The sequence below is a fragment of the Capricornis sumatraensis genome, chromosome 16, assembly GCF_032405125.1.
Source record: "Capricornis sumatraensis isolate serow.1 chromosome 16, serow.2, whole genome shotgun sequence".
NCBI classification, from domain to species: Eukaryota; Metazoa; Chordata; class Mammalia; order Artiodactyla; family Bovidae; genus Capricornis; species Capricornis sumatraensis.
This window is the reverse complement of record NC_091084.1, coordinates 58,996,990-59,021,999: the sequence shown is the minus strand read 5'-3', so window position 1 is coordinate 59,021,999 and position 25,010 is coordinate 58,996,990. Positions and strand designations below refer to the sequence as shown.

General features: G+C 41.7%; 1 protein-coding gene across 1 annotated transcript in view; it reads left to right on the top strand.

The window, feature by feature from the left end:
• The first annotated feature begins 24,768 nt into the window (after positions 1-24,768).
• Positions 24,769-25,010, top strand: part of BDNF (brain derived neurotrophic factor) — a 40,312-nt gene continuing 40,070 nt past the window's right edge. Inside the window, exon 1 of the mRNA XM_068988934.1 lies at positions 24,769-24,842. The gene's annotated coding sequence lies outside the window, so the exon portion shown is untranslated. The remainder of the gene's footprint in view (positions 24,843-25,010) is intronic.

Genomic DNA, 25,010 nt, shown 5'->3' with positions numbered 1-25,010 from the left:
AACTTGATGATATTTTTGTGCCTCCTAGTCTTGATAAGCTCCTTCTTATTAATTTTTGTACCATTCTTCATAAAGGTACAGGCAAAGGATAAACTTTATGGCTTTGGTAGAAAACTGCATGTGAACATCAGACCACGCACTGATAAAGAACACAGTACTCCTAGTTTGAAAACAAAAATCCTTCCTTCTAGGTTGTATTAATACACTTGCCTTTAAATTTGGCTACACTGTTGCATTAGTAACCTTTAAGAAAGCAAGCTTTGTTTACTGTTCAGTTTGAAATGTTCTTATCAGTACTAAAAATGAATGGGGTCAGATGAACCTAGAGAGGTGTGATATTCATATCATAGTGGACCAAGGCTTTGTGGAGAAAATGAGATGATCTCAGGAATAAGTGCTCCTGAGATGAACACTGTGGAAGATCCAGTGCTTGGCATCTATCTCAACAAATTAAATGAATGCAACTTTTGCTTATTTTAGAAACTGGATTTTTTTGCAGATGTTAAAAAAGAAAATATGTAAGTGAGTGGATGGAGAATAAAAGGTGGAAGGCTGATAACATATCAAGAGAAGAGAATTCTTCTTCAGATCACTGAGAAATCAAGAGAGGAAAATATATGCATGTCAAACACCATCTCTTAACTCCTTTCCCCAACTCTCTATAGCAAGTCTCTTTATATAACAGCTCCTGTCTCTCACCAAGGGGCTTCCCTGGTAGCTCAGACAGTAAAGAATCTGCCTGCAATGCAGGAGATACAGGTTCCATCCCTGGGTTGGGGAGATCCCTGGAAAAGGGAATGGCTACCCGCTCCAATATTCTTGCCTGGAGAATTCCACGGACACAGAGGTGGTCACTAACAGTTGGACATGACTGAGTGACTTTCAGTACTTTTTCGTCCCTCATCTTGGTCTATGAGTTATAGGTTTTAGTAATGATTCCAAGAAAGAACAACAATAGTCAAAAATATTCCTTGGGAAATATTTTCAGCACCATCATGTGTTGTCTGAATCATTTCAAACTAATCAGTCATTCAGTTCATGCTTTGAATCCCCAGGAACCCAAGCTCACAATTCAAGATATCCCACTTAGTATCATACAAAATATGACATTAATTTTCAGAATAAGGATCCATCAGAGAAGTAACTTAATAGTCTCTATACAGACCACAAACTGTTGAGGAAAAAGTCATATAAATATATCATAGATGATGGGGAATAATCATGTTCATATAGTAATCATCGCCTTGGGTTATTTCAAGATTTCAGATCTATATATGAGACACTGAATACTTAATTACAGTATTATGAATTGCATTCCCAGGAAACTGGTTTTGTCCACAAAACCTGTACCCCAAGACCTCTGAGGATGGCATGTGCCAGCTGTTCTAGTCTTAGGGCAGCATCTGCTGGCTAATTCATGGATCGACAAAAAGTGGCAATTTGTGGACAATCTGAACAGTCCTTTCGGTTGGCGGGAACTGTTACACTGGCGATTGTGAAGATGTGTGGCATCCTTTTATGATGACCTGTCTCAGGTCTCCAGGAACCTGGCAAGTCTAGAACTGTCCCTAATGAGGTCCGACAAGCATTTGTAGAATATGAACTTTGGCTGGATCCAAGTATAAGCTAGGTTGTCTCTGGAAACATCTCTTGAGCCATCATCAACTCAACACTGGGCTTACTTGTAGTAATAACAACCCAGTACCAATGGAGACTCCAACGAACAGAAGTCCGTATACAGAATTGAGAAGTAAAGCCCGTTTTCCATAAGGAAGGCATTTCTGGGATGGGAGGGGGGAGGGGAGAGGACCTTGAAGCAGCCACTGAATGCTAATCTTCTGTTGCTTCTAATCATCCTATCGTGTAACTGAGGTTTATTCACCTAAGGAAGCACGAATGTCATTCAGACACAGCACTTTTGATCGGCATAAAGAAACTAGAAATTGGAAACGGTTGGATGGACTGAAACTTAAGAGCTATCCACCATCTTCTGCAGCATCTCTCTGCCTCATCCCTGCAGTCGATAGCGCCGCGGTCAGGGCCTGTGACGCCGTTGGTGGGCTTCCCCTTCGTGGGAACTCTGGGTGGAGAGCAACATCTTGGTGTTGGTGCCAAAACGACGAAACCTGAAATGCGTCTGGGGACTTTCCAGGGCACTTGCGCTCCTCAGAGCGACCGGCATCTCCATAACAACTGGTTTACAGTCGTCTTCCGTTCCTCTGCTCGGCTGTGGAGGCGCCGACTGGGGGTAGGCAAAGGGCAGCTTCAATGGAAAGCTACGTTGGGTTAGCGCCTCCCTAGGCCGGGGGGACGCTGCGGATGACCGGGTTATACAGCTCGTTGCCTGAGATTTCGCAAGCTCTCCGCAGGTCTCCAGCAGAGAGCCGCGCCCCCTCCCACCTCTTCCTCCTTTGCCTTTATTTTACACATGGGGTTGGGGGGGGGGGGTCGAGGGAGGTGCGGGTGAGAGGGTGGGGAGGTGGTTTGTTTTCTTTTGCTTTTTTCTCTTCTCCTTGAAGTTCATTCTATCCCTTCTAAGTTACTTTCCGCCAACACGTGACCTCTCCAGCGGGAAGCGCGGGTGCTAACCGCGGGGCTTCCTGGGAGAGGCCCCTCTCGCGGAGCTCAATCCCATCTCCGGCTTCTCTAGCGCCGCTCCGCTTCCCCGTCGCTCTCACCCGGGCACCCTGATGGCCCGGGAGCCCCCGGATGATGCGGAAGCGACTCCGGGGAAGAAGCACCGAGCGGACGCGGAGCGTCAAACCGCTGCGGATGCACCCCTCCCTGCCTTTGCCCGCGGCTCCACACTTCGCGGTGCGCCATGCCGACCTAGCTGCGCACCCGCGCTGTTAACTCACATTGGAGAAGCCATAACCATTACAGCAAACGCAGTCAGAACTTCATTCAACTCGGCCGCTCGAGAGCTCGATTTACACAGGTTCCTGTGGGCAACTAGTGGCTCGCTCGGGTGCCTCTCGCCTAGTCATCAGTCCCTAAGAGGGAAAGGGAAAGTTGCTGGGCTCATGCGCGCTTCCACGCATGTGGTTGTTCCCAAGGACAAGTCACTCACCCACACCCCCTCCCCGCTTAGCCCCCATCGCCCCCCCCCCCCGACTTGATCGTCACTCACGACCTCATCAGCTGGAGACCCTTAGTCATTGGGGGAAGGGGGAGGGGTACGAACTTTTCTAAGAAGTTTCCTTTTTACCAAAGGAGTCACAGTAAGTTGGTCACGTAAACAGCACGGATAGTCGTCGTCGATGCCGCCCCCCGCTTTCGCCCCCCTCCTGCTGCGTTTTTCTGGAATTATTAAAGCGGTAGCCTTCTGGCGCTGATAAGCAACAAGTTCCCCAGCGGTCTTCCCGCCCTAGCCTGTCTAGGCGAAGGTTTTCTTACCTGGCGACAGGAAAATCTCCCGAGTCGAGCTCAGCTTTGCCAGAGCCCCAGGTGTGACCTGAGCAGTGGGCAAGGGAGCGGTGTGCAGGCTGGGTTATTTACATGAGGGTACCCTGAAACTCCCCACTTTCCCCGGGAACTTTCTGTGCCAGGACCCAGTGACCGGCGGTTGGAAGGCAGCCCTGGGAACCACCGCTATATAGCAGGGCAGTTGGGCAGTCATTGGTAACCTCGCTCATTCATTAGAATCACGTAAGAATTCAAAAGGAAACGTGTCTCTCGGAGTGAGGGCGTTTGCGTAAATCTATAGGTTTTCCAACATCGATGCGAGTTGCTTTGTCTTCTGTAGTCGCCAAGGTGGTTGAGAGTTTAAGCTTGCGGATATTGCAAAGGGTTATTAGATTCATAAGTCACACCAAGTGGTGGGCGATCCACTGAGCAAAGCCGAACTTCTCACATGATGACTTCAAACAAGACACATTACCTTCCAGCATCTGTTGGGGAGACGGGATTTTAAGACACTTGAGTCTCCAGGACAGCAAAGGCACAATGGTGAGTAGCAATAAACCCTGCATTATAATTGAAAAATCTTGACATGTTGCTTAACAACGGGCATATCACAGCTCTTCCTAGCACTTCACACGCCAAAGAACAGCAGCTACTCAGGCCAGGAGAATCGGGTTTTTACATAGTGCAACTTTAATTGGAATCATTTGAGATTTAACACAGCAATGTGGAACTGCGTGGAACAAACTTGGAGTTGGAGGGAGGGTGTGTGTGTTATATTGGCTGTTCAAGGCTGATGCTTCTCTCCCAGCCTTCTTGCATTCCATTCTTTGCTTCTATGTGTGTGATATATGAGCATATTCTATGATTTATATGTGGGCATGTAATTGACATTCGCAAGAAGATTAATTTCCATCTTAAAACAATAATGCTCTTAGAGTTTGGGGTCAGGGGGTGGAGTGGGGGTAAGGATAGGATAAAGACTGGGAGTTTGGGTGCAGATGGGGGTGGGGTTGGTGGGAGAGAAATAAGTCAGAAGGGCATATTGCCGGTAATGAAATGGGTAAGCCTCTCATAGGAGAAAAGGGTCTCATCAACATGTGATCAACTATTAACAGGATGGCTTTGGCAAAGCCATCAGCACGTGACAAAACGTAAGGAAGTGGAAGAAACCGTCTAGAGCAATATCAAATATCACTTAATTACAGATTTTTTAGTCTTTTCCTCCCGCCGCGCCGGGTGTGTAATCCTGGAGATACGAGCCCATTCAGCACCTTGGACAGAGCCGACGGATTTGTCTTAGGTGGTGGTACCCCAGGTAGCTGTCTCGGCCCCGCAGTAAGCCAGCCCTGTGTCGCCCTTAAGAAGCGTCTTTTCGGAGGTTCGGCTCACACTGAGATCGGGGCTGGAGAGAGAGTCAGATTTTGGAGCGGAGCGTTTGGAAAGCGAGCCCCAGTTTGGTCCCCTCATTGAGCTCGCTGAAGTTGGCTTCCTAGCGGTGTAGGCTGGAATAGACTCTTGGCAAGCTCCGGGTTGGTATACTGGGTTAACTTTGGGAAATGCAAGTGTTTATCTCCAGGATCTAGCCACCGGGGTGGTGTAAGCCGCAAAGAAGGTAAGCACCGGGGCGGGGACCCCTGCAACCCCAATTTTTGAGCTATTTTGATACTCGATCTTCCCTAGAGGACGCGCGGTGGAGGGGAGGAAGTAGAAGGAGAGTGTGAGAGGGGGGTTGTTTCTTGGTATTTGCCCAGTTTGAATTGCCCTAGGTGAGAGCCTTGGGGTAAAGCGAGAAGGGGGGTGGGGAAGCTCAGTTTTCCTGCGGATATAATGAGTTTAGTTAACTTGGACCTGCAAATGTCTGATTCAAATGTAAGATTTCTCTTTTTCTCCCCTTCATCTCCTTCTTTTCCGTTCTCTGCTGGTGTGTGTGTGTGTGAGAGAGAGAGAGAGTGTGTGTGTGTACAGTAGGTTCATTACTAATTATGAAGCTTTTACCCAACATTCGATTTCCTAAATTTTGACTTTGTACCATTTAGAATTAGGCGGTGGAGGTGGTGTGCGGTGAGGAAAGGGGCGGTGGAGGTTGGGAGAGGGTAGGAGGTAACGCTAAATCTCCAACACAAAATACATCAAGGTAATTTCAGCTCTTCTAGGCAGAAGGATTCATTCTCTCTGTATCCCTCCCTCCCTCTCTCTCCCCCTCCCTCCTTCCCGCCCCCCCTCTTCCACCCCGCCCCCTCCTCCTGCCTCCGTCCCTTCCTTTTTCTCTCTTTCCCACCGTCGCCCTCGCGCCTGGCTGGATGTTTCTGTTTTTGTTTTTTTTTTTTTTTTTTTTTTCACCCCCCTCTTGCCTTCTTTCCTCCCTCCCGACGAGTTTCGGGTGCTGGCTTAGAGGGCTCCCGCTTTCTCAAGGGAAGGGGAGCCTCCGAGACCGCGCTCCGCTCCCCCGCCGGACTGGATGCCTTTCTGAGCCCAGGTCCGAGTCAGTAGGGGTAACTAAGGAAAAGGGGGCCTCTACTTGGGAGGAGATGTCCTTTACGGGCCGAAGAGCCAGGGAGCGGGCCGGGAAATGGGGTCTGGGCGGCTGGAGGAGGAGGAGAACACGAGTAGCTCCGCGCGGCGGCTGGACCCAGCCACCAATCAGCTGGGTGCACAGACCGCCCAGCCACCGCGAGGTTGCACCCGGAGGCGCGTGTGGAGGGCGGCCCGCTCGCCGCCGCCGGGGTGGGCCAGGGGGCGGGGGTGGTCAAAGCTGCTCAGAGCCTCCCAGTCCTCCGTTCCACCTCCCCTCCTCGGTCCCGGGGGGACAGAGAGCGGCCGGAGAGCGCGACAGCGTTGTCTTGCCTCCCCTCTGGGAGTCCAGGGACTTGCGCGCCCCTGCGCAGGGGCCACCATCCTCTCCACACTCCTACAACCCTCAACCTACCCACTTCCCGGCCCCTTTGTTCCGGCCTCCGAGCCAAGCCGGGTGGTAATTTTCACCCCAGGGCTTGTGCCTTCTGGACTCCTCCTTCGTGGATCAGCCCTCTTTAATTGAGAGACAAGGCTTGAGGTGGGGGTGAGGGAGCGTAGGGGAAAACCTATTTCCGAAACTCACTGAACTGTTTTAGCGAACGAAAAAGAAAGAATTCCAACTCTGCTCAGGTGAAAAGAATGGATTCATAGGCAACGGGAGGATATTGTGGCGATTTAGAAGGAAAAAAAAAAAAAAACAGGCACTAGGATCAGATGACGGTGATAGGCTGCTACGCACACAAAGGGAGCGTTGGGCAGGGTTTACGGAGCAAGCCTGCAGCGAATGGGGCACAGATTGTTCCGAGATCCAGTCATTTTCTCAGTCAGATCTACGCGCAGGGAGGGGAGGGGAGGGGCTGGGAGGGGAACGGGGCGGGAGGGGCTGGGCTTGGGGGCGGGGGGATTTCTGATCAGTCTGATGCAATTCCAAGCGTGCTGCAAAGGAACTCCAAGGAGTCCGCATCACCGTCGCCGCCCACCCTTCCCAGATGGTGCTGTTTTAAATACGGATCTGCAGGGCTGAACGCAGAACTGGGAGATTTATTGCAAAATCCCGAGAAGGGGGGGAAACGGGGAATGGAGGGGCAGAATTTAAAGGTGCAACACTTGCTTTTCCCCAAATCAAGCGGCAACCGGTCGGCATTTTTTTTTTCCTCGTCTGCCTGTCTCTGGATTCTAATTCACCAAGAAAGAGGTGTAAATATTGTGACATTTTGAGGCGGTTTGATGGATGAGAAAAAAATCATCTGTCACTCTAAATTGCAGAGTTCCTGTCTCCTCGAAATGCTTTGCTAGCGAATACTCGCTGCTGCCTAATACAGTTGCTAGGGCTTCAAATGAATGCACCGTTAAGGGAATATTATCCTTTTAGTCGACTTGCCAATTTATCTGACAGTCAAATGGAGAAAATTGTAGATTTCGAGTCTTCGAGAGACAAGGAGGGAAAATGCTTACCTAATTCTTGTAACCTCGAGATCTTTCATAACTTAAACCACAAAAGTGTCACGTCATCCTCTTTCACACGCGCTCACATACATATCCTTGACTTGTAGGTGAAATGGTTTCGCCTGGTGTTGTGAAAATGAGTATCACTTTAAGAATAGTGCACCTGATCCTCACTGTTTATGTATATTTACATGGAGCTCTTCAGTAGGAACGCAAGAAATTTCAACTGTCCTGTTTGAAACTAGAGAGAACATTAGAAGGCGTTAAAGAGGAGAGGGGAAGAAAGAGGAAGGGGGTATTTTTGACCTTAAAAAAAATGAACAGTAAACTAGCCTACTTTTGTGCCCCCTGGTCTTGCATGTTAATATTTCTGTGTGTGAGACTTTAGCTTGGTCTAGCTCCCCCAATGGAATATATCAGTATTGATTCAGATGAAAATATATTCATTTTGCCTGTAGCTTTTTCAGTGTCATTGATAGTAAGACCTACAACACAGCAATTTTTGGAGGATAGAAGAGAATGTCTGAAAGAGCTTTGCAAACTGGGAAGAAGACACTCCATAAGGGGGAGGTATCACTATGTAATTCTCTGCCTACAGCATTTCCATTTCAACCAGAGTGCTAGTTATTTTTAAATATCATCTAATGTATATGGTAAGGCAGTAAATGGGATTTTAAAAGCAAGTTCTTGTTGGCTTACAAAATATTGTTTGTAAAATTGCCTATCTGTAAATTGGAAAGAATACCTTTAAAAGATCTAAAATCAAAATTCACATGCTGCTTCGTTCATTTGCCAGACTCTTTCCCTCTCGAATCTGTAATCTGTATTCTTAATAAGAGGAGAAGCTAGTGAAATTTAGTTTCTTTCCTTTTCCTGGCCTGTCCTCTAGGGGAAGCTTAGTAAGAAACAGCATTCCAGTATCAGGCAATGTGAGAGGCAAAGGCCTGGATGACCACAAAACAGATAATAAGCCACAAAAAACAACAAATAGAGATGAGGAAAAAATCATCACTGGGGCAGGACTTACAAAGGATTTTTATTTCTAATTCTGTGATTTAGGGACGAGGCTCCAACTTGCTCAAATAACATTCATTTAATCAAACTGCTTACAATATGTCAGTTAAAATGATGTCTAACTGAACATAGTTTTTATTAAATATACTTCTATCGAAAGCCAGGAAAGCTAATCCTTTTCTTTAATTAGGAAAAGCTAATCTAACCATTTAACTGATTCTAGTGAATATGAACTGATATAATCTGATTTTAAGATTCTGCTTAAAACTAAATTTGTTCTAAAAAGCACTGACTTGCCAGAAAAATATCTATTTTTGTAGCTCTCTTTTCACTCTATGGATAATTTAATGAGTTGCCTATTTTAATTTTACAACTGCTACCTCAGAAGTATCTCAAATTATCTTTCTTTGGCTGGTGTCTTTCTCTGCTGATCTGCTACTGCTGTGTGTATGTGTGTGTGTGCACTTGTGTGTATGGATGTGTTTGTGTGTTTCTAGAGAATTTAACAAGCGGTGAGTCTCTTAAATTTACATGCCATGATCCATGTAAAGGATACTTCATGGCATTTCATAAATAACAATAAACATTAACATTTAGTGAGAGCTTACTGATATTGAATCCTATGGAAATGGGGAGAGGGGCTGTTGCTTTTAAGGGGAGAAAGATTAAATTCTTAAACAATAAAAAGAAATTTTCTCTCCTCTTTGGCCAGAGTGGCCATAATTTCAAAAATATTAAATCTTCTTTTACTGTGGATGTTAAAGCTACTGGTTGAATAAGTGTGTCTTGAGAGAAACAGGTAGTCCCTAAAGACTAATACCCCCAAACACCAGGGTGCAAAAATCAAAATGTCAAATCTTTATCCCTGCTTCCATTGTCATTTGGCAATTTTTGGAGTGTTCATTCTGAGTTTTCTAAAGTTCAGATTGACGTTTCCCCTTTTTTCTAACATTCTAAAGGAGTCCTATAAAGAATTCTATATAATGCAGACTTTATTTGTATTTGCTAGTAATAATACTTTATACGCACATAGTGGTTTGAAAGTTCTTCACAGGTTTCCTAATCTGATCTCAGCCAGGAGGGAAGAGTAGGAATTATCAATGACCTTTCACAAATGAGGAACCTCAGGTTCAGGGTTTCCCAAGAGCACATGGCCAGTAAGAGGGGAAGACTGACTCAGAATCTTTCTTCAGATTTCAAGGACCACACTTTCAGCTCTCCAGCCCATGCTGCCTCAAACCCCACTCTGGCATCTGAGGGGCTTGTAGGCATTATTTGCTCCTGTTTTGATTTCTTTAATTTAAAAGGGGGGAAAGGTTATCTACAAATCATTCCCACAATTCTATAGGCCTAATGAAAAGTTTTTGCCAGTCTCTGACCTTTTCTTCCTAAGCCATTCTTTCACTCTCCCATAATTGGAGGCTCAAAGAAGGCAGGGATATTTCTAGGGTTGACACACTGTCTAAGGAACAGTCACTAATTCCCCCCGAAACAACACAGAGAATAAGAGGAGCTGAAGACAAAAAAGGACTCTTGTGAGCTGTAGAATCTGGGGCCTGGCAAGGCTCTCAGGGGTCATTTCTGATGCGTGAATTTATGGTTATTTATGCTTATTTTCTTCTTCTTGTTTAGTTGTCCAGTTGGGTCCAAGTCTTTTGCAACCCTATGAACTGCAGCCAGTCAGGCTTCTCTGTCCATGGGATTTCCTAGGCAAGAATGCTGGAGTGGGTTGCCATTTCCTTCTCCAGGGGGCTCTTCCTGACCCAGGAATCGAACCCATGTCTCCTACATTGGCAAGCAGGTTCTTTACCACTGAGCCTCCTGGGAAGCCCTGTTTTATTTTAACCCTCTGGAATTTCATCTTAGTGTTGAATGCCTGGGATCTTGCTTCTCTTGATAGATACTCTGATATTTATGGGGATCATGAGCTTAACAGGCCATTTTCCATTTGCCCAAGAGGAATGCTTTCTGTAGAGACTCTAATGTTCATAATTTTATTTTATAAGCATTAACTGACAATCTACTATGTGCCAGGAACTATGCTAAAGTCTGGAAATTCAGCAGTGTGTAAGACTGAAAGGTACTTAGCTTGGTGGACTTACAGCTTAGAGACCTGATTTGTCCTTTAATTTCCCTAGAAGAAGACAGACTTCTGGATTCTTATCTTTTCCAAGAGAACACAGTGAAGTAGATTAAAAACCTGAGTTCAAGCTCTGCTCCCAACTAATTGCCAGTAGCTAGAAAAATCAATTAGTCCCCCTTGATCCATATTTCCTCACACAGAAAACAAGGAAGATGTTCTTAGGATAAACTCTAAGTTCCATTTTAGCTCCAAGTTTGAGTGATATGATGGCTAACTTATTTCTTAGGCCTAAGTTACCCTAATCTTTGATGATGTACAGTTTTGGGCGTCACCAATTTTTAACTTGTTTGTTAGGAAGTACATTAAGAAAAATCAAAGCAACGTATTTGAATCTAGCATAGAAAGAATCGGGATATTGAACCAATCATTTTTGAGAAACAGACTTGGAAAGTTTTCATCTGAATGATGATCTCAAACTTCTGCAGGTTATTTTTTAAAGGGATGGGCTGATGAGAGACTCACTAACAAATTAAATGCTTATTTTCTTTGTGCCAGCAGAAGTTCTCATTTTTCAGGTCATTTCCTTTTAAAATCAAAGATATTACACCCTGAAATTGTCTGGGCCTCATGAATAATGCATTATATACACATGATAATGGGTAATTAGATGGACCAACCAGGAGAAACATGAAAGGGAGCTGGTAGCCCAAGGATTGCAGAAGGTGTGTGGGCATTTTGACATCCAGGAAATGCTATAGGTCTGTCCTTAGCTAACTCAGCCTGGTGGAGATAATTAAGAAAAATGTGGGTGTAGAAAGGCTGCAAGCCATTCCTTGGGATTGGCTAGATCGCTGCAGTAGTTCAAAAACAATTGGCACAGCCACCCACACTGGACATGATTGCCCTTTGATGAGGCAGCTATTGACTTTTATAAAGATGCCATATTTAAAATAAGTTCTGATGCACTCAGGATGACATGCATCATTCTCGAATTCTATTTTAGACAAATGGGAAAATATATTCCAAAGTATTAATTTAAAAATAAAAAAGTTAAAAGTCGAGTTGCTAAAAATCAACAGTTTAGCAGTGTGTGACCTCCAAATTTACCTTCAGTCTGAACTAGGAGAAACCTGTGGCCTGTGTGAGGCATTTTTGACCATTTATGAACATTTTCTGGATCACCCCAGGAGGTAGATAGTACTTTGCCACTGTTTTTAACCTCTGAGTGAATGTTAAATGCACTTAAAAACCTTCTCACACTGGAAAAGGGAAACCCAATCAATTGCCTGTAACAGCAGAAGAAGATGCTTTGAGATCTTTGGGCCCAGGGTGCATGCTATGATGTTATGGAATTCAGGATTCCTTCAGAGTATGCTAAACCTCATACCCATCAGCACCAGCAGGACAGAAAGGCTCCATAAATATCTAAAGCCTGTGGGATAGGACATTACAGGGCAAGTGAATGGGAAAAAAGAGAGGGAACATGGGAAAAATTGAGCCAAAACAGGGTTAGTGTTAGAATACTGGACGTGTTCTTAAATAGACATGTCCTCTCTGAGGGTAATCTTCACATCCATTTGTCCACTGAGCTAGATCTCTCCCACCCTTAACTCATTACTGTTCTGGTTATGTTGGTAGGCAACAATGATTTCTTCTACTCTTACCTTTGTCCTCCAGTAAGGGCTTCTTTCTCCCCTAACAACTTCCATAGCCAGTGTTTGAGAATGGCCTCGCTATTACTTCTCCTTGGGGTGTGTTGGATTAACATGGGCTTGATAACCACTTCTGTGCTGTGGACTCCACTCTTTTGGCAGTCTGGTCAAGCCTAGAAACCCTTCTCAGAATGTTTCTAAATGAATAAAACGTAAAAGTATACGATTACAAAGGAAGTCAATTACATTGAAATATAGCTGTAAAAATATTTAAAAAGTCGATTTGTATGATATAGTAATAGATATGCTGTGCTGTGCTTAGTTGTGTCTGACTCTTGCGACCCCATAGACTGTAGCCTGCCAGTCTCTGTCCATGGGAGTCTCCAGGTAAGAATATTGGAGTGAGTTGCCATTTCTTTTCCAGGGGAGCTTCCCAACCCGAGAATTGAACCTGGGTCTCCTGCGCTGCAGGCAGATTCTTTACCAATTGAGCTATGAGTCAGATGCCCAATATATGTGCTTTCTTAAAGACTAAATAAGATCAAGCAGCAAAGTGAATTCTGTAGTTTCCCAGGAGTGATAAGCATCTGTGTATTTTGGGATATCTATAACAACTGACATGTGGTGTAAAGGGGACTGATTTCTATTGGTGGCAAAGTCTGGCAAATACTACTGAAGCATTTCCCAAACATATTTGACAATAGAACACTTGGGGAAGGGGTTACTTATTAACATGGCATAGATTCAGAAATGTTAGTTTAGTCTCTCCCTGCCTTTCAGTATGAGCCATTGAATGTTCCATCCTGGCAAAAGGAAACTGGCATTTGGAGAAAACTTTTAAAGTTCACGTCTGCCACTTAACAAGTTGCCAAGTGGATAAAGAACTAGCCGATGAGATGGCTAAGGTGTAGTGGACATGTTTCTATTAGCTGAACTTGCTATTGTTGCTGTTTAGTATGTCCGACTCTTTTGTGACCCCATGGACTGTAGCCTGCCAGGGCCCCTCGTCCATGGAATTTCCCAGGCAAGAATAATGGAGTGGGTTGCCATTTCCTCCTCCAGGGGATCTTCCCAACCCAGGGATCTAACTCACGTCTCCTGCATTGCAGGTGGATTCTTTACCACTGAGCCACCAGGGATGCCCCTATTACTCTGAGGTTTATCTTTATTACCACTAGCACTACCCTCACTGCTCTAGAAATCCATCACTCCACTGATAAAGACAAAAAGTTCAGATTCTGGTCATTAACTTAGGGAGCATTGCCTCAGATTCCTAGTGTGGCTTCACTAACCTCAAGAGTTTATAAAGACTTCATTTCTGTCATTACTACACTATGGGAAAGTACATGCAAATTATGATGGGATGGGATAGCATTCATTTTGCATTTACCCAGTGCTAAGTTATTATTTATTATTTATTTATTATTTAACCCTCTGAGACAGATTCTATTATTGTATAAGGAAGGAAACTGGAGCTCAGAGAGTTTATTTACCCCAAATTATACAGCAAATCTTAAATGGAAAAGCTAAAATTCAAACCTAATGTTCTCTAGTTCCAAAGTCCATTATAATATTACACTTCCCTATGGAATAGCTACCACACAGATTAGACTTGGATTCCCCATTGTCAGGTTGGCACACATGTTTTTGTCAAGAGATCTTTAACACAACCCTTTGGTATGGCTGAGAATCTCAACATCAGTGGCCACAGATGCTGCTTTAGAATTATATTGAATCTTTGCTAACCAATGAAAGATTTTCAAACCACTGATTGTCCCCTATCCTTTTTAAAACCCCGTTTTCACAATCATAATATAGCGAAAGTGCTACCGCTTAAAGTGGGGGAGGATCAAATAAATTAATCATTTAATTTAACTTTGTTGAGTTCACCATGATGAGCGTTCTACATTCCCATAGCTGAGTTCTTGCAACAATCTTTCTAGGCAGCGCTTGTTAGTATTCCTATTTTAAAGATAAGGAAACTGAGGCAGCCGTTAATTCCTTGAGTGAAGTTGCTCAGTTGTGTCTAACTCTTTGCGACCCCATGGACTGTAGCCCACCAGGCTCCTCAGTCCACGGAATTTTCCAGGCAAGAGTACTAGAATGGGTTGGCATTTCCTTCTCCACGGGATCTTCCCAACCCAGGGATTGAACCCGGGTCTCCTGCACTGCAGGCAGACGCTTTACTGTCTGGGCCAATATCCTAAATTAGCAGAGTCAAAAAGTAGTTAAGCTTGACTAAACCCACGTCTGTCTAATTCCAAGCCCTTTTTTTTACTCAGTAAACTACTCTGTAAGTCCCTACACAATCTTAGTTGTTCTTATTATAATTGTTGTCATGTTTAAAACACTAACAAGAGAGAAAAAAGTATATATTGTCCAGAAATAAGTATATAGTCATTGAAGAGAAAGACTACTCCATGGAATATTTCACCTGCACACTCTTCCTTCCACTTACTTTAGTTTATGAACCCCATGGATGATGTCTGATGCTTTTCTTAACTTGTTTAGGGCAGTTCCAAGATAGTTGACTTCTGAGAGTTATTGAGTAAGAAACGTTATAAATTGTTTAGATTAGGATTTAGTATGTTTAGAAGCCTTTTCATAAATTTGCCTTTTCAAACTGTTACTGGCTATAGCACTGCAGATGCTGTGATGAGGAATGCCTTCTCCAAAAACCCAGTGGATGACAAACTTCCAAAGCTAACATGTTGTTTACAGAGATGGAGAAGAAGGGGATTGACAAGCACAATCCTAACCGTAATTACAAGGCTTATAGTCCCTGCTGGGGACTAAAATGTTTATTGGCTTTTCTTGTGCAATTTAACGTTCTTCCTCCCAAAGCCCTACTCCAAACTTGGAACTTCTCTGGAATTAGCATCTCGTTTGGGAGAATGCCAAGTATTGGTGTCTGGGTCCTTTGCATCTTTGCACCAACTCAGAATAGCAGCTCTAGAAACTAAGCTGGGTGTAGTCTGGGTAAAGGAGTTAAATATCCACTTGGGCATCTTCCTAATAAATTTCATCCATCTTCCTTCTGGAAAACAACTCTTAGAAAGATGTGGTCTTTAATGAGGAAGTGGATGCAAACTGGTAAGTCCAAGATAGTACAAGTCAGTGGTCTTTGCAGAGTTGCCAAAGTTAGATACAGAATCAAGGACCTGGAGGCTATGGAAAAACCTCATCCCACTGCCATTGTGATCTATGCAAGGAAGGATGGCCTGAACTCAGAATGCATTTGATATGTCCCAGAGCTAAGAAACCAGCCCAGGGGGAAAAGATGATATTAAAGGACATTTTGGTGTATGAAAAAGTCTACCTAAAACCTCATCAGAGATAACTATGTAGTATAAAATTTAGAAGAGTATGACTCCTTACCTTGGCTCAAGGCTCTAAATTTAGGGGAAATGATTACATGAGTTCCAAGTTTAGTTTACCAAATATATACAGTTCCTGTAAGCAGCTCAAATTTATATGGAAAAAAAGTACCTTAAAGATGATCTAGTTCACAAATTTCCTTAGTACACTAAAATCACCTGAATTATGTATTCCTTTGAGCTAAAGTCTGAATGTGCCTCTAGACTTGGCAACCACGGCTTATAAGCCCGCTGTCCCAGCCTCATTGATCAGGTGACTGAGATGCACAATAGTTAAAACTGTTCCACTTATTCAATAAATATTTCTATAAAACTGATAGTATTGATGGGAACAAGCTTGGGCTGGTGAAGTGACTTTCCAGGTCACATGACCAGAGAGTGATAGAGTTTAAACAAGAACCCAAATTCTCTTGACTACTGAAGGACTTACAATCATATCATATGATAATGATACTTCTTCTATTTTCTAATAATCAAAACATAAAACAATAAATAGCCTGAGAAAGGTTTTAATTATCTTGATTTTTCAAAATATCTTGATTTGTGTGTCTATACCTTAATTTCTTAAATATAAACATAATTAACAAAATGTTAATAACATTCCAATAAAACATTGCTAATTTCAAATTGTTGGGACAAAACTAATTATAATATTTTAAGTTTCTTCACTACTCCCTTGATCCTACTGGTGGCTCAGATGGTAAAGAATCAGTCTGCAATGCAAGATACCCATGTTCAATGTCCGGGTCAGGAGGATCCCCTAGAGAAGGGAATGGCAACCCACTTCAGTGTTCTTGCATGGAGAATTCCATGGACAGAAGAGCCTGGCGGGCTTCAATCCATGGTTTGCAAAAAGTCGGACATGACTGAATGAGTAACTTTCACTTTCAGGACAAAACTAATTATAGTATTTTAAATTTCTTCAATACTCCATAGTTACTTTTATGATTATTGAAACACTAAGACAAGATGAATTGAAACCTCAAGTTTTCATTGATTCTTATATTATTCCCAGTGTTTTCAGTTGGTTCTAGATTTTTATCTGAGGTTTGGCAACAGCTTTATTTATTTATTCTTGTAGCATACTCCCCTCTTACGCTAGGAAAACAAAGCAAAAAAAAATTGATTTATTTTTCTTAAAACAACAAAAAAATAAGGAAAAAATTCTAAAATTCCTTAAAATCCTTTTTCTTAAAAACACTAGGAAATGTTTACTAATTTAAACTTTAAATTTTTTAACTCATATCATTTTCTAAAGAAATATTCTTTGAGACTGTTTCTTTGTACTTCATATGACATTTGTACATGTATTTCTGTTTTTAAGATTAATTTTATTATTAAATACTGTATTGAAGTTGTGCTCTTATCAATTCATTGAAGGGTAAATTAGACACTTTATAAATTTTTCCTAGGAATGGAGGGCAAAATCATATCAATAAATAACAATTTGACTTATCAAAAACACAGTAACAAGTAAAATTAGAAAAAAATGTTAATTAGTCAAGCAAATAGTCAAAAATATGTCAAACTTTGACATATTTTCTGAGATAAATTGGCATCATGTATGTTAGCATGATTCTTTTTTATAGAATTCAACTTATTTTTACTCACTTTAATTAGTTTTTGTGTGCAGATAAAATGAAAGGCAATGGAAATTTGGCTTGCAAAGTAGTTCTAAGATGATCTACATCCACAATCTGGTTGTAATACCATAAAAATATGTTTATTATGTGAGAATGGTAATTCAAGTTAGCATTCATCATAGACATAAAGCAATGAGCAATGCAAGTTAACTTCAGTTATTTATCCTGGGAACTTTTTTTTTTTGCTAAAAAGGCCAGAATGCATGATAGCATTGGCTCATTCTTCCCAAAGCCTCCTGGAAAACATGTCTTTGAAATAAAAGCTTCTCAATGCTAAAATTTTTACTGCATTTGGGAGAAGCATAAAATTTGATAATAAAGAGTTGGGTCTTCATTTTTCTAATTCAGTATGGAGTCTGTTTTGAGGAAAATTAACTGTGGGCTGAATTTGCATCCTAGAAATATATTTAATTTGTATCATAGACTCAAAATCTGACTTCCAGAACTGGGCATCTATTTTCCCCCACCTCTTATATATCACCCCCTCTCCCAGGTCATGACTTCAGTCCAAGCAGAGAAAAATAAATTTCCCTGAGGATATATGTAACCATAACTAAAATGACAATAATAATAATAATGAAGAGATCTTGGAATTTAAATGTGTGGCTCTGCTTTTCCCCATTCATTTCCCACTCTACCCCAGCTCTTTGTCCTCATGTTTTATGAGCTATTATATTTGTCTTATCCATCTGTATCACCATCACTTTTTCTTAGGTTCAGCTAGACTTTGCACTTCTTGGTACCCTTCTTGGTACACTAAAGTTTTAGAAGCAAATGCTCTCAGTTTAAATCTTTTGGTCACAGCGTGCCTTGACAGTTTCTCCAAATGATGTTAGGAAGGGGAAGTAAATGTTCCCCATTTCTACTCAGTTTCTTTTTAGAGTATTGATTTCATTCCATGTCTGGCTTAATTTCTTTTGGGGATTGCTGGATTGATTTTGAAGTTACCGTTGAATTCCTTCAACATGGCCTAAACAGACAACCAGGAGTAGTGCGGATGATATTTATGCTAATCTCATGCTCTTCAACTGGGCTATCAAGAATTAGAAGCCCCAAAATAGTTGGTCACATTGGACTGTGAGATCATAACAGAGGTATTCTTGACAAGTGAAATGATCAGTTAAACCTGATTCTAGCAATCAGGTAGGTTAGCTTGATTCTCTTTTATGGACTTCAACTTAGTGTTACTGTATTCTAATTAGGTTTGTAATGCAGATGAAATGAAAAGACATGGTTCAATTTAGGAGAAAGTTCAAAGTTCAAAAGTCATGTAGTGTTTTATAAACCTTACGTTCTGAGAGAAATTACTTAAGACTATGAAAGTACTATCCTAATCTACCAGATAAGGTCTACAACGTGGGACATTAAGTGAACAGAAAAATTAGTTGTTCTTAAACAATTTTGCTGAGAATAAATAAAAACAAACTGTCCTATTAAAGATCTGTTTCTTTTGAAAAGTGTTTCATCTGAAAACTAAGGATAGAATATATAGCTTTGACATAAAGGCTCATCTTTTTCTGAAACAACCGCTTCTGTCTCCAAGTTGCAAGGGAAGGATTCATCAATCTGATTGAATCTTCCCTTTAGTTTTTCCCAACAGCTGTGTTCATATAATTCATGACTCCCATGTTTCCTGAGCCCTGGATAATTTCACAGACATGTCTAATACAGGCCTCTACATTTTCAGAAGAGTATGGAAATCTTGGAGGAGGTCCAGGGTAGACCAAGGAACATGATTAATGCATTGGAAGTTGGAGTTTATGAAGAAAGATTGTGAGAGCTGATTTCTCGCTATGAGAAAAGCTGAGGGGTGACTTAATAACACAAGATGGTTAGGAAGCAGCTGGTCTCTATCTTCACTAAGGTTGGATAAAATGAAATAAAATATAAATTGCAACAAGAACAAAAATATGTTACAAGTGGGAACTTCCAAGCACTATGATGACTGGATTCTTAGAAAAGTCATCGGAGGAAGTATGTGTAGTCTATTTTCCTGGTCTGTTGTGATAGGCCTATGAGTAGTGAGGAAGAGGAGATAATCTTGAAAGATCCCTTCTGGATCTATCTTTTTATAAGTCTGCATGTATACATGCTAAATTGCTTCAGTGGTGTCTGATTTTGTGTGACTCTATGGACTGTAGCCTGCCAGACTCCTCTGTCCATGGGATTCTCCAGGAAAGAATACTGGAGCCAGTCACCATGCCCTCCTCCAGGGGATTTTTCCAACCTAGGGTTTAAACCCTTGTGTCTCCTGCATTGGCAGGTGGGGTTCTTTACCATTAGTGCCACCTGGGGAGCCCATTTTATAAGTCTACCTAATCATATTTAGAAAAATTATTTTCCCGATCTATGTCTCATTTTCTCCCTATCACTAACTCTACCCTAATTTCTTATCCTTTGTCTGCCTTCTGTAAAACACTGCTAACCAAAGATGGCTTGGGCACTGATCAACCCTGAGGGGCCCTCCCCAGCTGCTAGCTTCCCTTTCAGCTTTGGGAGCAGGTTTCTTGTCCATCACTACTACTCCTTGACCACTAGGATCATGCTGATGGTCATCTTTCTACACAGTAAACCCAAGGCAAGGGAAAACAAAACGAAATAAAGCATAATTTCCTACTTTTAACTAACTTATATGTGGCCCAATGGATTAAAACACAAACCTTAGGTGTAGGATTTGAGCAGCTGAAGGGCTAAGATGTGTTTTACTCATTTGCATGGATGCTAGTCCATAGAGCATTGTCTGGCAGGAGGTGCTCAGCAAGTTTTCATCAATTGAATGAATGGAACTATGAAGTGAAGGTAGTAAACTGAAGTTAAGACAATCACAAGTCTCAGAGGTTTCTAAATGATTCTGTATGTGGCACAAATCTAAAACCTAATCCTTGCATGGGTACCACTGGGGACTTTATTCCTACCACATCTGGGTTACCCAGAAGATTTTGACAAGAGTACTTGAGTCCTTCCTCCCAAAAAATATTCACCATAGACACTGTGTAGATTCAAAATCATGGAAAAATAGGCCAAATTCTTGGTGTGCTTTTTAAAATATGACTTTAGGAAGTTCAGTAATTATTTTTCTAAATTATCTTTTTGCATACGTTGCTAACTTTCTCCATGAAGAATATAAAATTTAGCAGTAGGAAATCTCTCACTCCCATCATCATACAACCTAAATAGTTGGGTTTCAAAAATAAGGTAACCTGCTCCTTACAACCTGATTCAATGTCCTAAAACGCTTTGGTTTAAACTTACTAAGGTTCTTCCTGGCTCTTCTCCCTGCAAAACCAGCAAACCATCAGCTACCATTGTCAGTCCTAACTTTGGTCCTAAAGCCTACGGTCAGGTCCTTTCTTACTATCCTTGTAGAAACATTGTAACAAGTAAACCAATTTATTGCTCACTATTGGTTTTTAAATGTTCTGGGGGAAAATCTGGTAACTTGGAGGGCTACAAATTGATGACTCTCATATGCTTGGGAGTTAGTTGTTTCATAATGGTTTTTATGCTTTTTGTTTTTTTTTTTTGATCCAGCTAAATATTATTCCCAGATGGGATCAGTTTTTGACCTTTTTGCGCTACTCTCCTAATCTTGGTGCTTCTAACATTTTCTTACTGTGTTTTTCTTTTGTTCATCACTAATGGCCATGCCTGGTTACATAATTTCTGTAATAGGTGTTGACCCATTTGGATGTATTTCAGTATGGCAGACAGTTATCGTTCATGAAAAGCTTACCAGCAAGAAGTACACCTCATATTAAGGTACCATCTAATGAATAGGGATATTATTTCTCCTGTAAGATTATTCTCAGGATGGCCTTGCTCAATAATTTGTAGGATTGAGTGACAGTTTCTCACTGGATTGGCCCTTTGAAACCATACATCATGAATTTGAAAACATCTTTGCCATTCTGCTCAGCAGGAGAGTTTTCTGTTTACTTATTATTTCCATTATGCCAATTTTCAACAGTTTTTGAGGTCAGTTGATTTGATCCTAGACATTTTTTCTTTTTTTTGCAAGGAAGACTGAAGACAGGGGTAACTAGGAAACTTAAGTAAACATAATTAAACATAAAATGCTTATAGTGATAGTAGAATTGACCTCAGCCAATTAAAATTATTAATAGAAAAAATATGTCAATGTCACATCTAAGCTTACTGCCTCTGCTCCCACTTGGGTAATGAGGATTAGTTCATATTTCCTGACAAGAATAGATGGGAATTTCTCCCTGACCTTTGTCCTTCTAGAATATCGTGTTAGAAGGATTGATTAGATCCAACCAAAAATAGAGATTTTGATTAATTCAAAATTAATTTTGTAGGTCCCACAAAAGTAGAATCGAGAGCATTTTCTTTTCAAGCAGTGAAAATTTTCCCCATTTTGGTGACTGAGAAAATATTCAGATTACAAACTTGGAATCTTTGCTCCCACAGCAATCATGTCAGAGACCAATCTTTAAAAATAATCAGAAATACGTGCTTATATCTTCAGCATCACCCTTGTTCACAACAGAAAAATGATTTTTGTAAAGCATTTGATCTTAGACCTCTAACACTATCTGTATATGCCACCTGAATTAACCAAATAAAAAAATTATTCAGAATTCCAATCAAGACACTGGTACAATTTTATCTTGGCATCATTGTTTTTAATGTAAGATGTATTTTTAAGGCAAATAGACAAGCATTTAAGTCTGTGTTTTTATTGTTTTGGTAACACCATTATCACAAAGCAGAAAGTTGGGAAATTCTCATAAGTGTCCAGAGGTCTGATTCATCAGAAGGTTTATCTGAATTGGCATTTGATCTTCTTTTATTTTTAAATATTCTTGCCATTTCTGGCTCGTCTGTCTTTTTCTCAGTAAAACTGCACCACACACTGGAAAGTAAGGATATATCCATCTGTATAACACTGAGGGAGAGTAGGAATAAGATTGGCTATATATACAACCAGAGTCTCAGAAATAAGAACACTCCTTCCTTCAGCAGAAATGCTGACATGGCAATGTGAATTTAGCAGGTAGATTTGCCATAACTTCTCATTTAGCAGTATTGAGAATGCTCAGATTCTTGATATTCACTGGTTAGGTATTTCTCCAGAAGGAACGCAATTACAAAGGAGCTTAAAAACCTGGGGAAATAACTCATTTTCAAGTAGATTTAAAGTTGGAAAGTAAGCATTGGTTTGAAGTCATCATAAAGTCATAAATATATATATATATATATATATATATATATAGAGAGAGAGAGAGAGAGAGAGAGAGAAAGAGAGAGAGAGAGAGAGAGAGAGAGCTTAGGGTAGGGCTCCTCCAGTATTTTATAAAGCAGTACAGTTTTTTTTTAATTTATAAACTAGCCTCTCAAATTGTTTTGCCATATTAAAAGAAATTGTGTTTGCACTCAGCCTACACCTCTAGGAATCAATTTGTTGTTTAGTCACTAAGTTGTGCCCAGCTCTTTTGTGATCCCATGGAGCCTGTCAGGTTCCTCTGTCCATGGGATTTCCCAGGCAAGAATACTGAAGTGGGTTGTCATTTCCTTCTCCAGGGGATCTTCCCAACCCAGGGATTGAGCCCAAGTCTCTTGCACTGCAGGCAGATTCATTACCATTGAGCCTTCGGGGATGTCCTAGGGAATCATACAGAGGTGTTTTGAGGGGGCCAAGCTGGGCTTCTTGACCTCTGTCCTTCATTGCTTCCAACTAGCCTGTATATTTCACATACATTAAATATTCCACAATATACTTCACCATCTGTGCTGTAGGGTAGTTTGTGCTGGTCATGTATACTGTCAAGTTGATAGAGGTGCAAAGCTAAATGTGTGACACTCTAAGAATATGCATATATTTGAATAATTTGACTATTCAGTCCAACAATTTGCAAAGAGGTGCTGAAAGATCGCACATCTTGGTAACACTTCCAAGAAACATAGCTTCCCTTATTGGGGGTGGGGAGAGGCAGGGATATTTCTAGCTGGAGTTCCTGATTTATTAAAGTCTTGTCTCTGGCATTTTAGCTGTGTGAACTCGGGCAAATGATTTCGTGGCACTGAGCCTCCGGTTTTCATTTATAAAATAAGAATAGTAATTTCTGTGACTGGTCTTTAGAAGCTCTAAAACAGCTAATATAAGTGCACTCATTTTTTTTTTTAAACTGTAAACCCTTAGGCAAACTGAACTGAGTATATAATGATATTACATATTCAGTTCAACAGCACATTCTTGATAACCACAGAAGGGTTCAGGGGAGGAAACTGTTTATAATCTTTCCCTTTCCCCAAATTAATGTTGGAGTGTTTAGAGAAATTCTTAAAGCAATGAGTCTTAGCAATGATTAGGTCAAACTCCTTTGAGATTACAGAAGAAATGCACATACTCATAAAACTGCCTACCAAATTTGGGGGAAATGAGAGATTCCTATGACACCCAAATATGCATTGCTTAAGAAAGAGTGCTTCTCAAATCTGACCCCAGATTTTCTGCTTCGCAATCGCTAGAGGTGATTGTTAAAATGCTAATTTCTGGACGCTGCCCCACCCCTACTAAATCACAATTTCAGTAGGATAGATCTACATTTTAATAGGCAACCCAGGAGGTTTTTTAGGCTTCTCTGGTGGCTCAGAGACCTGGGTTCGATCCCTGGGTCAGGGAGATCCCCTGGAGAAGGAAATGGCAACCCACTCCAGTGTTCTTGCCTGGAGAATTCCATGGACAGAGGAGCTTGGAATGCTACCGCCCATGGGGTCGCAAAGAGTTGAACACGACTGAGCGACTAAAACACAGGTGGTTTCTATGCTCGGAAGAGGTCCCAGGATTACAAGTTAAATGTCAGGGTCTTTTTCCGTTCCTTATTCTAAATTTTAAGGTCTGTACTCTCGCGCAGGAACTGGTCGAACTAGTGGGAAGAAAATTCCGCCTTCAAGCAGGAACCTAGATAGACGGTTGAAAGCGTTTGTCCGATAGTATATTGTAAGTGAATATGAAGTTCTCTGCAAGGGTCTTGGCTACCTGCAACTAAGAATCAGAAAGACTGCTGCGGGGGAAGAGGGGCGAAGTGAGGATTAATTGAGCCAACTGCCCACCCCAAGACACACACACACACACTAAAACAGAAGGCTTTTTATTTATCTTTGCTACCCAGGTTCTTTATTAAAAGGGTTGGTTTATGTGTGTAAGTTTGCTAGGGAGGGAAGTGAAAACATCTGCAGAACCATGCAATGCCCTGGAACGGAACTCTTCTAATAAAAGATGTATCATTTTAAATGCGCTGAATTTTGATTCTGGTAATTCGTGCACTAGAGTGTCTATTTCGAGGCAGCGGAGGTATCATATGACAGCGCACGTCAAGGCACTGTGGAGCCCTCTCGTGGACTCCCACCCACTTTCCCATTCACCCGGAGAAGGCTGCTCGCGCAGCCGCTCCCCCCACAAGCTAGCATGAAATCTCCCAGCCTCTGCCGAGATCAAATGGAGCTCTTCGCTCAGGGGGTGCGAGTATTACCTCCGCCATGCAATTTCCACTATCAATAATTTAACTTCTTTGCTGCAGACCAGAAGGAGTACATACCGGGCACCAAAGACTCCCCTCAACCCCACCCCTTCTTTTTAACCAAAGGGAACGTGAAAAAAGAATAGAGTCTGGGAGTTTCGGGGCCGAAGTCTTCCCCAGAGAAGCTGCCTTGATGTTTACTTTGACAAGTAGTGACTGAAAAGGTGGGTTTCTTTTCTTTCTCTCTCCGTTTTTTCCTCTTGTTTGGTCGACTAGAAAGCGTGTGGCTTGAGTGAGGTCTGTCATTGCCTCGGCTTCCCGACTGGAGCAAGTAACTTGGTGTAACGTTATCTGGGGGTGTTCATGAATAAAAAATGCCGTTATTATCTTGA